General features: G+C 38.1%; 1 protein-coding gene across 12 annotated transcripts in view; it reads left to right on the top strand.

Moving 5' to 3' along the window:
* Positions 1-14,625, top strand: part of LOC115662673 (tRNA-specific adenosine deaminase TAD2-like) — a 69,800-nt gene that overhangs the window by 38,319 nt on the left and 16,856 nt on the right. The window lies entirely within an intron of this gene.

Raw genomic sequence — 14,625 nt, 5'->3', positions numbered from 1 at the left:
TTGAATCCCCCAGCCACCGAAAGCCATCCCCCCTTGAAGCTCACGATCGGTTTTACTTTTGTAAAGAGTCCCCATCTCTCGTATTTATCTCTTTTTTCAAAAAAGAACCACCTAATCCTTTTCTCATTCTGTCTCCAAAGCTCACGGACAGATTTTCCTTAATCAATCGCCAAATGACCGGCTTTCTGTTTTCCCTCTCTTATCTCATCCCTGGCCAGCTCACTTGACCCAATCAATCTTTTCAAACTCCTGATAGCCTTGTTTGTTCTCTCTTTTGGCCATCAACCGAGGGTTCTCTCTGAGTGGGAAAATTGAGCGTTGTTGATCTTGCAGAGCATAGCCCAATCACACCAATCGATCGTTATTTCAACTAAATTTTTTTTTTCAATGCTCAAGGCTTTGACACATTTGAAACCGAGAAATTTTCTACTGGAGCGAGTGCTATCCAAGAATTGTCCGTGTGATCAGTATTGGTAAAAAAATTGGGTGCCTACGCTAATAATTGCAAAGTGAGAAGTACTTGTATCCATTCAGAAAATCTAAAAACTCGTGCAAAGCAAATTATTGAAGGCCACCATGAGTCTATGGCAATGAACTTTTGGATGTACAACTTTATAGATCTGGCTTGGCGTTAAAACTCTCGATTTCGAGAAGAGATCCTTGAAAGAAGAGATATATGCTCTCGTACTACGCTTGATGAGGAAGAAAAAGTGACTAGCTTCCCATATCTGATGCGTCTTTGTAGGGGTTGTTTGGATAAGTATTAGGAAATATTAATTATTAATGGATAATATAGATGAATGAGAAGAGAAAGGGGCAAGGATGAAAATGAACAAATTTATTACCTAACATATAGAGTAATCCTTGAGGCAATTAGGAAAATTGTAGAAAATAATGAGAATTTTAGAAAGTCACTTCCACAATAATAGAAGCTATTTCATGAACTTTTAGTAATCCAAATGGCTACCATTTGAGGAAAATAAACTAGATTAGTTTGATTGTAATTATATAATAATATAGATAGAGGGATGGAGCAAGACGATGCCAACAATAGTGGTAGAAGAATCCATTCATTACCTAAACAGAATCTTCGATTGACCAATTGGTCCTAGCCGCTAGTGCCTAGGGGTGTGCAACCGGACCGGATTTACCCGGGAACCGGACCGGCCCACCCGAAAAACAGGTCCGGGAACCGGTTCCTGTTTGAACCAGTCCGGGAACCGGTTCTATTTTTTCGGAACCGGTTGGAACCGGTCCGGTTCCCGGGTCTAAGTGAAAACCCACCCGGACCGATTTTAGAACCGGTTTTAAGTTACTGTAAAAAAAACCCTAGCATTTGTTACTCTCAGTCGCTCCGTCCTCTTCTAGTTTGCGAGTCGCCTTTCTTCTGGCCCTTCTCAGTATGCTCGCGAGAACTCGTCGCTGCGACTGCTTGCCGCTCATCACCGCGGCTGCTCGTCGCTGCAACCCAGCTTGTCGTCGCGGCTGCTCGCCGCAACCCAGCTCGTAGCATCTCGTCGCCGCGGCTGCTCGCCGCAACCCAACTCGTCGCCACAGCTGCTCGCTGCCTGAGTCACCGTAACGCTGCTCGTCGCCGGAACTCAGCTTGTCGCCCCTTGTCACCACCTCAATTGCCACAACCCAACTCGTCGCCGCTCGTCGCTGTGGCTGCTCGCCACCTCAGTCGCCGCAACCCAGCTCGTCCAACCTTTACGCCGCCGCGAAGGTCAGCTCACGGTTCCCCCCCCCCCCCGATCCCGCTCCCCCCCCCGCGATCCCGCTCCCACTACTACTGTTGTTTTTAGAGAGCGCGATTTCTGCGTGACGGCGAATCGATGTGGAAAAGAGACGAGAACGATCGAATCGCTTGTGACGAGGAAGTGTCGTGAAAGAGCTCGAAAAGGGAAGGGAATAGAATGTTCTGTGCACGTCGCATATTGTATTTTGATACTCTCCCCTTGCCTAAGTCAGAGTTTCAGTGACCCCAGACCTTGTAGTATTTGCCGCCGCTTGAAATCTTGTGCTCTGGTTCTGTTCTCGAAGTGAATCGGCAACGGTGGCTGATGTTCCTATCTTCCCCTTTACCAAAAAAGCAGTTGAGATGACCTTAGACCAAGCCCCTTCTTTGATTAACCAAGCCTTGTGTTTGAATAGCCTGGCCGGTGAGGATGATTTGCAGGATTGGAGAGGGACAACATGGATCTTTAGATCTGTTGTCACTGCCTGTCGTGTCCTTCATCAAAGCCGCTCTTTTACTTCGAGAAGTTTCCGAGGGGATGGGTTGGGATTTTGGTGTTTAGGAAGAAGGTGGGCGGCATGCTAAATGAGAGAGATGCAGCATGTTGTACATGGCACTTCATCCTTGTCTGGATTTGATGGAATGTTCTGGCTGATATATTGTGATGTGTGTCATGTTCTGGCTGATAGAATGCTTGTGGATTGTTTATTTTGCTCCAAATTTCTGAAATCAGAAAAAAAAAAAAAAAACAGGTTATCGGGTAGACCCTGGAACCTAACCGGAAAAATAGGGTAGGTTCTAAAATAGGGTCTAGAGAAAACAGGGTAGGCTCCAGATTCCAAAAACTGGGAATCGGTTGTAACAGGGTAGGTTCCAGGTTCCAGGTCTGGACCCTACCCATCTTGGAACCGATCACCCCTACTAGTGCCAAGGTCCCAGGTCAACCGCTAGGGTTTTGGGCTTAAGCGTCAAGTTCACGAGGCTGACCAGGGATCCCCGGACCAGATTGTCGAGGTTATGAGCCTGACTCTTGGGTCCTAGGTGTTTCAAAGTATAATATTCTTACCGTCTCTCTCACAAAACCTTATAGTCAATCTCAATTGGGGTCAAGAGAAGCAAATATACTAACACTAAGCTAGCCTCGAGGTCCTTGGTGACTCAATTGTCCCATGATTTTGATGGTGATATAGTATAACTACGGTGGTAGTGAAATTTCATTAACAATGTTGCTTGGTAATTCAATTCGAAGTTTAAAAATATCTTTCCAAATGAAAAATCCAAAATTTTGAATCTCCAATTCATTAGGTAGTCTGATTCCACAGCCAACAAATAAGACCTAAGTTGAATTATTTCACTCGTATAAGTGGATATCTATGATGCATTTATTTCTCAATGCTTTTCCTTACCATTGTTGGCCTAACCTTTTCATCGTAACAAAGCTGGAAGCGTCGGCTCCTGGTCTTCTCCCGGTCGTCTCCTGGTCATTCGCATTCTTCATGAGTATCTCGAAGCGTCGTTCCACTAACTCGTCAAGCTGGAAACTTTTTCCCACCACATTGGAAAAATTTGATAGGCTTGACTTAAAAGTTGTCACTCTTCTTTTCTTCTCATGCTAAGAGAAAAAGACGATGCCGTGTCTTATGGTGAAGAAAGCCTTGTTCAGTGGGCAGAGGGTCTTCCATGAGTGTTTGACCATGTTTTATTTCGTGCAATCCAAATCTCTTGACCGTATTTTGCTCCTTAAAAAATCCTCTAGAAAAACGGGTTGTTTTTTCATCGAAGTCCGCTCTCTTGGCTGGCCTTGACTGATCTGATCCTCATCTTGGTAGTTTTTGATCCAAGCCTCTACAATTCTTATAATCATGATTGGCCGAATCATATCTTAATCCACTGCAAGGAGTTAGGACCAATTCCACTAACTTGGAATCATGTTCAGTCCCGTTATCTTAGAGTTAAGACCATCTCCCGCAATCCTGGAGTTGGGTACAATCGCACTATCATGAAATTGACGCTAACTGCCATGATTTTGGAGTTATGAATTCCAATTCATCTCGCATGTCGAGCCGTTCATCAGGCCGATTAAACTGAAGAAGTTCGAGTGTGGGACTAAGCTAAGCAAATGTTGTTGTTTAAGCATCCAATCGCACCACTATCGACAAACTCGATTATTAGTTTTCTCATGAAATGAATGAAAAGTCTCCAAGAAAAAAATTGTGTCAATACAAAGTTAGAGTTATAAATTTTTAAAAACCGACTCTTTAGACATTTGGCGAGGAATGTTGTGATTATCTTACTATATACAAAACGTATATTTGTCTTGTGATTTATATGTCATTTGAGTAGTCATGTGTTAATTTATTACTTAGTAAAAAGGAAACCACTCAGAGACTGGGGATGCCATTTCGAGGAAGCCAGCAAAGTTTTTCTGATTAGCGAGCCTATGACCAGAGCACAAGAATCCACCACCCCGAAGTTGTTTCTCCACTACTTTTGTCGGCCACAACGAAGCTTGTGTCGATCAAATACTCCGAATAACACGGTGGTGAAAATAAGTCCACATGTTCACACTTATGACATATCTTGGTCCACACTTAAGCACCGTGTTTTTCTGAATGATATATTGTCGTAAAAGCGCTATTGGGTACAAATTACACTATATCAAAATTGCTATTCCAGGTCAAGGCAAAACTTTATTTGTTCATAGGACTTGCAGATTTTTTTCATGGGTTTGCTAGTAATTATGCGGATAGAAAAATTGAAATAGGCTTAGACCTATATATAGTTAGTTGTGCATATAATTTTATATCTTTTGAGTTGTCATGTGTAAAATTATTTATTTAGCGAAAAAAAAACAACACCTTGGAGGTTGGGAATGCCCTTTCAAGGAAGCCAGAAAAGTTTTTTTATTTTATTTATTAGAGCCTTTGACAAAAGCTAACCTAATGACATGAAATACTTCAATTACAGAAAGAAAAATGAAGACTAAACAGATCAAAGCCATTTCCTCGAAGCTGATATGCGGTCTTGAGTGAAAATAAGTCCATTTGTTCATACCTTTTACACGTCTCGGTCCAGACTTCAGCACCATTTTTTCCCAAAGTTCTATATTATCAATAGATGTAAAATTATTTTTTGCTGGTACACTTGATTGTGCGTGTAATTTGTATATCTCTTGAGTGGTTATGTGGTAAATTACTATATGGCAAGGAAAAAACAACTTATCAGAGGTTGGGGATGAAATTTCGAGGAAGACCACCAAAGTTGTTTTTATCAGCGGGCCTACGACCTAGATCATGAGAATCCACCACCCTAAAGTTGTTTGTCGGTCCCTGCAATAAGCGAGTCCACGAGGACCAGTACCGATCTACACTGCTCACTAATCTTGTCGGCCACAGATATGCGGTCTTAAGTGAAAATTGGTCCATGTGTTCACACACTTTAGATGTCCTGGACCATCCTTGAGCGCCATCATTTTCCCGAGTTCTAAGAAAAGTTGCGCTTCTCTTTCGTTTCATGTTGGATGACAGAGTTAAAAAAATATGTGAGGGGTCGAGATTTCTCCGAAATCTCCATTCGACCGGCTGAATACCGACTCGAATGCTACCATGGTGGATTTATGACTATCCCAAATAGAAGAGGGATCGCTGATCTCGCAATTGATGGGTCAACTGTTTGATTGATCTAAATCGGAAACTCTCTAAATCATCTCGTATAAATTATGTTGCATCTGCCACAAATCCAGAGTTGAGACACTGCCTCCTGCTTAAACTTAAAACAACCACTCTATATTTGCCGCTTTGCTCGTCTTCAAAATTGCCTCAGGAATTGGGACCGCTACTTTTTGCCTTGAGATTTTTATTCTGCGTTCGAATGGGGATATGTTGGACAATTCACCTATGGCAAATTAGGAAAGAAAAACGTATTCTCGCATAAAACCTTTCTTCATAACTATCTCAAAGTGTCGTTCTTCTGACTAGTAAAGCTGAAAACTTTCTCCCTCTGCTTTAGAAAAATTTCATAGGCTTGACTTAAAAGTCGTTACTCTTCTTTTCTTTTGGTGCTAGGAGAAAAAGAAGATGCCTTGTCTCACGGTGGAGAAAGCCTTGCTCGGTGCGTAGCAGGATCAACAGTACACTCGAAACGTTCAAACTTGACTTGAATTTGACGACAAGAAATTCGAGGTTGAGAATTTATAATGAGAATTTATAATCTTCCATTGATTAAGTTCAATTTTTGTGCTACTCGCTGACCAAATTCCTCTTACACCTATAAATAGATCATGAGAATTAGAACTCGTTCTTAGGCCACAATATCATCTACTGCGATTGAGGGATTAGGAACATGGCTAAAAATCTGATCCACTTGCAACATTATGATCATTCCCCTTATTTCACAAATTCATTTAATAAATTCGGTTTACAAAGGATGATTGAATCGTACACATTATGCGATGTCCATCCTTTCAACAGAGGAGATTTAGCGAATCGAGATTAGACAAGTGATATTATTTTCATTGAATTCTAAAAAAGACAGTTCGTATGCATAATAACTAACGTACTAGTAATTGATGCTGTGACAATTGCACACATAATAATTAATAGAATTTTAAGAGAAATAAATGTGCGTTCTCCATGACTATCTTGAAGGGTGGTTCCTCTAACTATAAAGCTGGAAACTTTTTCCTCCCACTTTGGAAAAATTTCACGGGCTTGACTTAAAAGTCGTCACTTTTCTTTTCTTTCGGTGCTAAAAGAGAAAAGAAGATAAATTGAACTTGAACTGTTGAATATAGTAGACTCCAGCTTTCGGTTCTAAAACCACTTCTCTAGAACACATTGTGTTAGTGGCATATATCACCAAAATATAAGTCAAGTGGCACTATTGATGAGAGGTTATAAATTACAATCAACCAAGCTCCTTAGCCATATTGAAGCAATAGAACAATTGTAGCATGCGCCAACAGAGAGAAGGTTAGTTGTTCCCAGACCACCACATAATTATTCGTTCATAATATTTTGCTTTAGAGGAAAGTCAAAATTTATAACACTTGATATTGAATAATTAATTTGGTGGTTGATGACACGATGCTTTGAAAGCATCTTAACGTTTTCTCAACAAAAAAACAAACAATTATGGTTGAGCTGCTGTTGGCTCATTTATTTAATAAGTTGATTAAAATAGCATATCCATTTATAAAGTATCAATGCGTGTCACTTTTATATAAGTCTGATTTATCTTTTTAACCATTACATTTCTATGATTGAGAATGGAGAATTTAAATATAAATGGGAGTAAAAACTATATACTGTCAACAGTGTTGATCCACAATAACTGGGCATAAGACATTATCTATGATTAACCATTTAATATTACGATTTTCTACATGAGTCCACAGTACTTTTCATATTTGGAATTTCAATCTCCAAATGATTTGAATTATGTGATAAAGCAAACGTAAACTATTTAAACACCACATGTAGAGACAACTCTAATGAATTTTTGTTTTTAAACCAATACAAAATATTATGCCATATCGTATATATTTAATATGCACGGAGCCTGAATTTTCACAAGGCTTGAACATCAACTTGATTGCTTGATCATGTGCAGTATGGGAATACATACTGCTTCCTTTTTTAAGACTGCAAATCCCTCGCAGATTTTAATATATGAAAGACAAATCCTCCAACAAGGAGACGGATGCCATTTCCATTTCGAGGAAGCCATTAAAAGTTTTTCTGATTAGTGAGCCTATGACCGGATCACAAGAGTCCACCACCCCGAACATTGTTTCTCCACCACTTTTGTCGGCCACAAAGAGGCTTGTGTCCATCAGAGAATCGGCTTGTGATTTGGCCACACTTGATTGTGCGTGTAATTATTTATCTCTTGAGTAGTTCTTCTCGGAGGACAGGGATGAAATTTCGAGGAAGACCACGAAAGTTGTTTGTCGGTTTGTGATCTATAGTCCCTACTCTTGTCGGCCACAAAGAAGCTTGTGTCACGCGGTCGCACGCGGCCTTCATTTTCCAAAGTTCTAACATTATTCTTTGTTTACCCTACCCAAAAGTAAGTCTTGCATCTGTCCTTTAGTATAAGAATAGATCAAAGAAGATCAAGCGGTGAATGCACTACCTGAAAACACAGTTGATGAAGGAGGTGAATTACTTTGAACTTTGTCATTCGTGTGGCAAATGTTGATGAATGTATTTCATCAATATATCATTATAATATTTTGATGTTATTAATTGCTTAATCAATGTTAAATATAAATTCTAGAAATTAAAATCGAAATCGTCCCTAAACAATATTCGTCGCTAAATTCGTTCCGGAACAATATTCATTGCAAAAGTAAAATTTTTTCGTGGCAAATTAGCGATGAATTTTGCCACGAATAAGTTCGCCGCAAAAAACGTGACCAAAAAAACCTTATTCTTTTTATTTTTTTGTGGCAAATTAGTGACGAATTTTGTCATGGATTTTTTTTTATATAATTTTTTTTTCAAAAAAAAATATTTTTATTTTTTTGTGGCGAATTTGCGACGAATTTTGCCACGAAAATTTTTTTATATAATTTTTTTTTCAAAAAAAAAATTATTTTTTATTTTTATGTGGCTAATTTGCGACGAATTTTGTCACGAATTTTTTTTATATACTTTTTTTTCAAAAAAAATATATTTTTATTTTTTTGTGGTTAAATTCGTTAACGAACGAATTTAGCCATGAATTTGTTTTCGTCGCAAATTACCAACGAAAATTACAATTTTTTGTCACAAAAATTTTCAACGCCAAATTAGCGACCAATTTTTTTTCGTCGCTAATTTCGTCGGAAATTCGTTTTCCCACGAATTTTACCACGAATAATTACCGACGAATTTTGCCACGATTTTTGCAACAAATAATTAGCGACGAATTTTGCAACGAATTTAGCCACGAATTTTTTTTCATTGCAAATTACCAATGAAAATTACAATTTTTTGCCGCAAAAATTTCCGACGCCGAATTAGCGACGAATTTTTTTTCGTCGCTAATTTCGTTGGAAATTCGTTTTGCCACGAATTTTACCACGAATAATTACTGACGAATTTTGCCACGATTTTTGTAACGAATAATTAGCGACGAATTTTGCAACGAATTTTGCAACGAATTTTCCCACGAATTTAGCCACGAAATTTAGCCAAGAATTTTGCCACGAATTTTTTTTCGTCGCAAATTACCAACGAAAATTGAAATTTTTTGTCGCAAAAATTTGCGACGCCGAATTAGCGACGAATTTTTTTTCGTTGCTAATTTCATTGGAAATTCGTTTTGCCACGAATTTTTTAGAATTCGTGGCAAAATTCGTGAGAAAACCCTTGTTTTTTTGTAGTGAATTACCGACGAACTTTACCACGATTTTTGCAACGAATAATTAGCAACGAATTTTCCAACGAACTTTGCAACGAATTTTGCCACGAATTTTGCGACGAAAAAATTTCGTCGCAAATCACCAACGAAAATTTAAATTTTTTGTCGCAAAAATTTGCGACGACGAATTACCAACGAATTTTGTTCGTCGCTAATTTCGTTGGAAATTCGTTTTCCAACGAATTTTGCCAAATTTTTCGTTGGAAAATTCGTGGCAAAATCCTTGTTTTTTTGTAGTGCACCTTCCTCACTAAAAAATGTGCTTATCCAAAGATCCATTTGATATGAGATCATACACGAGAGCTTGTTTCGAGCCTTCAAAGCAAAACCAATGAGTTGCACAACATTAACATGGTGAATTCTTTCAATAGTAACCACTTCACTAGTAAAATCTTGGCCATGGGCCTTGGACTTCTTCAAAATCTTGATGGCCACTTCATTGCCGCTTCTGAGCATTCCTTTGTACACGGAACCATACCCTCCTTCACCTAGTTTGTACTTAAAGTTTCTGGTGATCTTTTTTATATTCGAGTAAGAGTACCTTATGGGCAAAAAGTTGTTATGAGCTTGCAAAAATTCTTCAATGTTCTTGTCCATTGCTAAGTGCCTTCTTTTATATTTGTAGATTAGAAATATCGCGACAAATGGCACCCCGATTACGAATTTTGCTACACAAAAAAGTACTGAAGAAAATTTTGATAGGTTAGAATAAGTTTCTTGTGTATTCATGTTAAGAACAAATCATTGCGGCTTACCTAGTATTACTAGAAAATCCAAAGCTGTCCAAATTGCAATATCATCTAGGACACCTGTGGAAGGAATGAATGGTGTGAAAAGGGGTTGAAGGAAAAGAAGTACGGAAAACAAAACTCACGAGAAAAGAGAGTAATAGCAAGCTACTTTGTACAAGTTGAATTTTATCCAAACAAAAAAATATGAGAAGTGGGATGCGTGCATTTGCATATAGATGGATATAAGAAGCTTCATTTCACTTAGATGATAGGCAACACAAAAAACTCCTTCTGCATTATTCGTGGTCAACAAATATAGAGAATTTAATTAATAATTTTGTTCCTCCTACCGATACACGACTACAGTTCTTTAAGGAATGTTTATGAGTGTCTCTTGAATTATTAGTTAAGTGACTAATTAAAGAACTAATTGAGTAAATAAGAAAATGTAAATTCTATGCCAACAAAAAACTAGTCATGTGGGTGCTGGCTCAATAATCCTTTTTCTTTTTTAGTGTGGGAGTTGTAGCCCTTTCGTGGAAAGGAGTAATCTAGGCACATGGAAATGTGCAACTAATGTGGGTCTGTTGGGGGTTGGCTTCTACCGTCACTTTTTCATTTTTTTTCTTTTGCGAATTTTGAATCCTGCAACTCCTTCAATCGATATTAATAAGTAATGCTAACCTCCTGAAACCTTTCAAATACACAACTTTAACGTACACTATCATGTATATTTCGTCATAATTTTCTTGGAAATTAGATATCCTTTCATCTTCTAGTTTTTAAGAGAAAGTAGCGAGTGAAAGTGTGTAGAGAATCATGCAAAATTACTGTAAAATTTCATTGCCAACCAATGTTTACCGCCGAAGTAGACCTTGGATCCGCAAACCTGACCTCCGTAGATGCTATATAAATTAAATCTACCTGAATGAAAGTAGTAATCGAGCAGAAAGAACCTATAGAAGTCAAAGTAGCAAAAAAAGTATTTCTTTGGATAAAGTCGACCAAAGTAGAGAGCAAATCCATTGGCCACGATTTTATGGATTAGCTCGTAGTAGAAGAAGCTACTATTAACCTGCTTAGAAGGCCCATGATCGGGCCGTACTCGCGTCCACCTGCTAACGGTGCAAAAATCCCTAACATTTGATGCACTGGGATTGAGCAGAGCATACAAGTTCCAATTTGATGATGTGTTGGAAGAGTACGACCCCTCAATGCATGGACCGGTAGTGATGTAAAATGAAGAATCAATCGGCTTTGAGCAGTTCACAATGACCAACATAGCTTCTTCATCCAAGAAGTATAAGTTGCTTGGATCGATACTTAAGTCATAGATCCGTCATGAATAATGGGAGAGAGATGAGCAATTATCATTTCGCAACCCATCGTTGACCAATATGATTTGTTGGGTGGAATTATTAATAGACTACACATAGAATCGGTCATCAAGCAAATACATAATGGTGCGATTATTTTCACAAACCAGCTCTTTTTTTGGGTTACCGCATCCCTTTGCATGATTCTCCAATCGAAACGGGTGACTTATATTGTGAATATCACCACAGGATGAAGCGATGCACCACAGATTACTTGACCTAGCATTGTGTAGAGAATCATGCAAAATTACTGTAAAATTTCATTGCCAACCAATGCTTACCGCCGAAGTAGACCTGGGATCCGCAAACCTGATCTCCATAGATGCTATACAAATTAAATCTACCGGAATGAAAGTAGTAATCGAGCAGAAAGAGCCTATAGAAATCAAAGTAGCAAAAAAAGTTTTTCTTTGGATAAAGTCGACCAAAGTAGAGAGCAAATCCATTGGCCACAATTTTATGGATTAGCTCGTAGTTGTAGAAGCTAATATTAACCTGCTTAGAAGGCCCATAATCGGGCAATACTCGCGTCCACCTGCTAATGGTGCAAAAATCCCTAACATCCGATGCACTGGGATTGAGCAGAGAATACAAGTTCCAATTCGATGATGTGTTGGAAGAGTATGACCCCTCAATGCATGGACTAGTAGTGATGTAAAATGAAGAATCAATCGGCTTTGATCAGTTCACAATAACCAACGTAGCTTCTTCATCCAAGAAGTATAAGTTGCTTGGATCGATACTTAAGTCATAGATCCGTCATGAATAACGGGGAAGAGACGAGCAATTATCCTTTCACAACCCATCGTCGACCAATATGATTTGTTGGGTGGAATAATTAATAGACTGCACATAGAATCGGCCATCAAGCAAATACATAATGGTGCGATTCTTTTCATTAACCAGCTCTTTTTTTGGGTTACCGCATCCCTTTGGGTCACTCTTCAATCAAAATGGGTGACTTATATTTCGAATATCACCACAGGATGAAGCGATGCACCACGGATTACTCGACCTGGCATTGCTAGTCATCGCTTGCAATAGAACAAGGACGAGTAGCGACACTGGATGGACATTCATGGAGCTGAGAGCAGTAATCATGTCTCTGTTCGTCTTTGGTCAAGGAGAAATTGGTACAGAATTGCTTGGTGCGTGTGGAGGAGAGGCACAATATAAAAAGACGGAAAAAGGTGGGACGATCCTTGTTTGATGGAGAGACTTTGGAGTCGCCTTGTACTATAGAGAAGCCCAAGTCAGTCAAGGGAACAAATGCATGGAAGTCAAGAAATTAAAGGAGGTGGACCCAAACTTAATGACCTCCATATACACCACCATCAACGAAATTTACACCCATTGAAATTTCAAAAGTTTCTTCCACTGTCTCCCTCTTTCCCCATCACTTCCTTCGGATACGCCATCTTCCCTTCTTGTTTTCTTCTTCGTTTTTTTACTCCTCCCATCTTTCTCCGCCCCACGAGTCCCGGTCATAGGAAAATTGATATCTGGTTTTGAGGAACAATATCAAAAATTAAAACCAGCTTGCCTCGAAACTTCTTCTTCTTCTCCGTCATCCTTGAAGACTTTTTCTGTGCAATCGTCGGCGCTTTATCACTCGATATGTACCTCATGTTTGTTAAGTTAAGTTACAAACTTCATACATAATCCATTATATACATGTTCGAATCATTTCATGGGATAAATCGCTACAAGAAAAGTATCGTCTATAACTAATATATGTTTCACAATATCATCATTGATTTAGCTCCGAACGAGTACATATTTTTTTTTTGGTAAGGTAACGAGTACATATTTTGTCGCACAAATTTGAAAAAAAATCCTTATGTAAAGTTAAAATGTATAAATTTGCAACGGTTTATATGCATAGTAATTACATAATTAGAGTGTATATTAGTCATTGATAAGTTTAAGAAAATACAAGTTCAATTCTAAATTTTGTTCTTGATTTTCTTATAAGAACCTAAATAAGTACTGGGACAAGGGAACACTTTTTTCTTGATGACTCTTAGTTATAATTATTTTGAATTTAAAAATTTATCTTTTAGCTAGAACTTTTCCGTTAGAATATTCAATTAATTAAGGTTGGGTTCATTCATATTTATTTTTTTAAAAAAAGACATACCTAAACAACCTATATTTTGCGTACGAGGCATATATATAGAGTTAATTAAAAATCACAATTTCTTAGATGAAAATTACTTCTTTGTCCATTGAATACAACATTTTGCAATTTACCTTAAGCAAATTATTTGGATTTTGATAGATTTAAAAAAAAAATAAGTTTGAGCATGAAACTAAAGATGAGATTAATTTCTAATAATAGAGATCTTAACTTTTTGGGGGAGAGGGGTGTCTCTCTTCCCCATCACTTTCTTCTGATACACAATTTTCTTCTTCGTTTTTCCTCCTTGCTTCTTCGTCTGCACCTTCTTTGAATTTTTTCTGTTCCATCGTATACGTACTCCATATTTGCTAAATTAAGTCACAAACTTTACACGTAATTCAATTTGTTACACAGTCGAATCATCTCATGAAATAAATAATCAATATAAGAAAAGTATCTCATATTACAATGATATATTGTATGACACCATCGTCAACCTAGCCAGGAACGACTAAGTGTCTTGTTGAGCAAATATGAAAAAATCCTTAGCGGAAGTTAAAATGTATAGATTTGTAATAGTTTATGTGCATAGTAGTTGCATAAAATACCCTCTCCTGTACTCCGCTTAAGAGCAAAATCATATCCATAGTTGTATATGCACGTGGCTAGAATAACTATACTTGCTTATAGAGTTGTTTGTATGCCGAAAGCATACGATCAAAACATGCCCATGTCATCATGGGTGAAAATGCAAGATTCCTTAATAACCAATGCATTTTCATCTATCACAACCCATTAATACCCACTCTTTTTAGATTATTTTAGACGATATGTCCGAGGAGTATGTTCTGCGATATATAAAGGAGAAAACAACATGTAAATAGCACATCACAAAGATCACGGATTTACCAAAAACATGATAACCCTAATAACTGAAGTTAGAGTTCGTCGATGAATAACTAAGGAGGAACGAGTAGTTACCCTTCTGCAATCCCACGTCAAACACAATGACATCGCCAGAATTGAAAGTGTTATTATTTCTATAGACGGATTTGACGATGTATTTAGGATTTTTCTCACATGTTAGCTCATTGAATCACCATAGCCTTTCGGATCACTCTTCAATTGAAAGGGATAGCTTATCTTGTGAACTTCGCCGCAAGAGAAGCAGAATAGGGTCGTTCATTCTAGGCATTACATGTCCCTAGTAGCACAACAAGAAAGACCAATGACACGAGGTACACTAGTGTG

Source organism: Syzygium oleosum, unplaced genomic scaffold (assembly GCF_021117445.2).
Source record: "Syzygium oleosum isolate NSW1041296 unplaced genomic scaffold, Sole_v2.1 Sole_v2.56, whole genome shotgun sequence".
NCBI lineage: Eukaryota > Viridiplantae > Streptophyta > Magnoliopsida > Myrtales > Myrtaceae > Syzygium > Syzygium oleosum.
The sequence above is the reverse complement of the archived record's forward strand: the minus strand, read 5'-3'. Positions and strand labels throughout refer to the sequence as shown.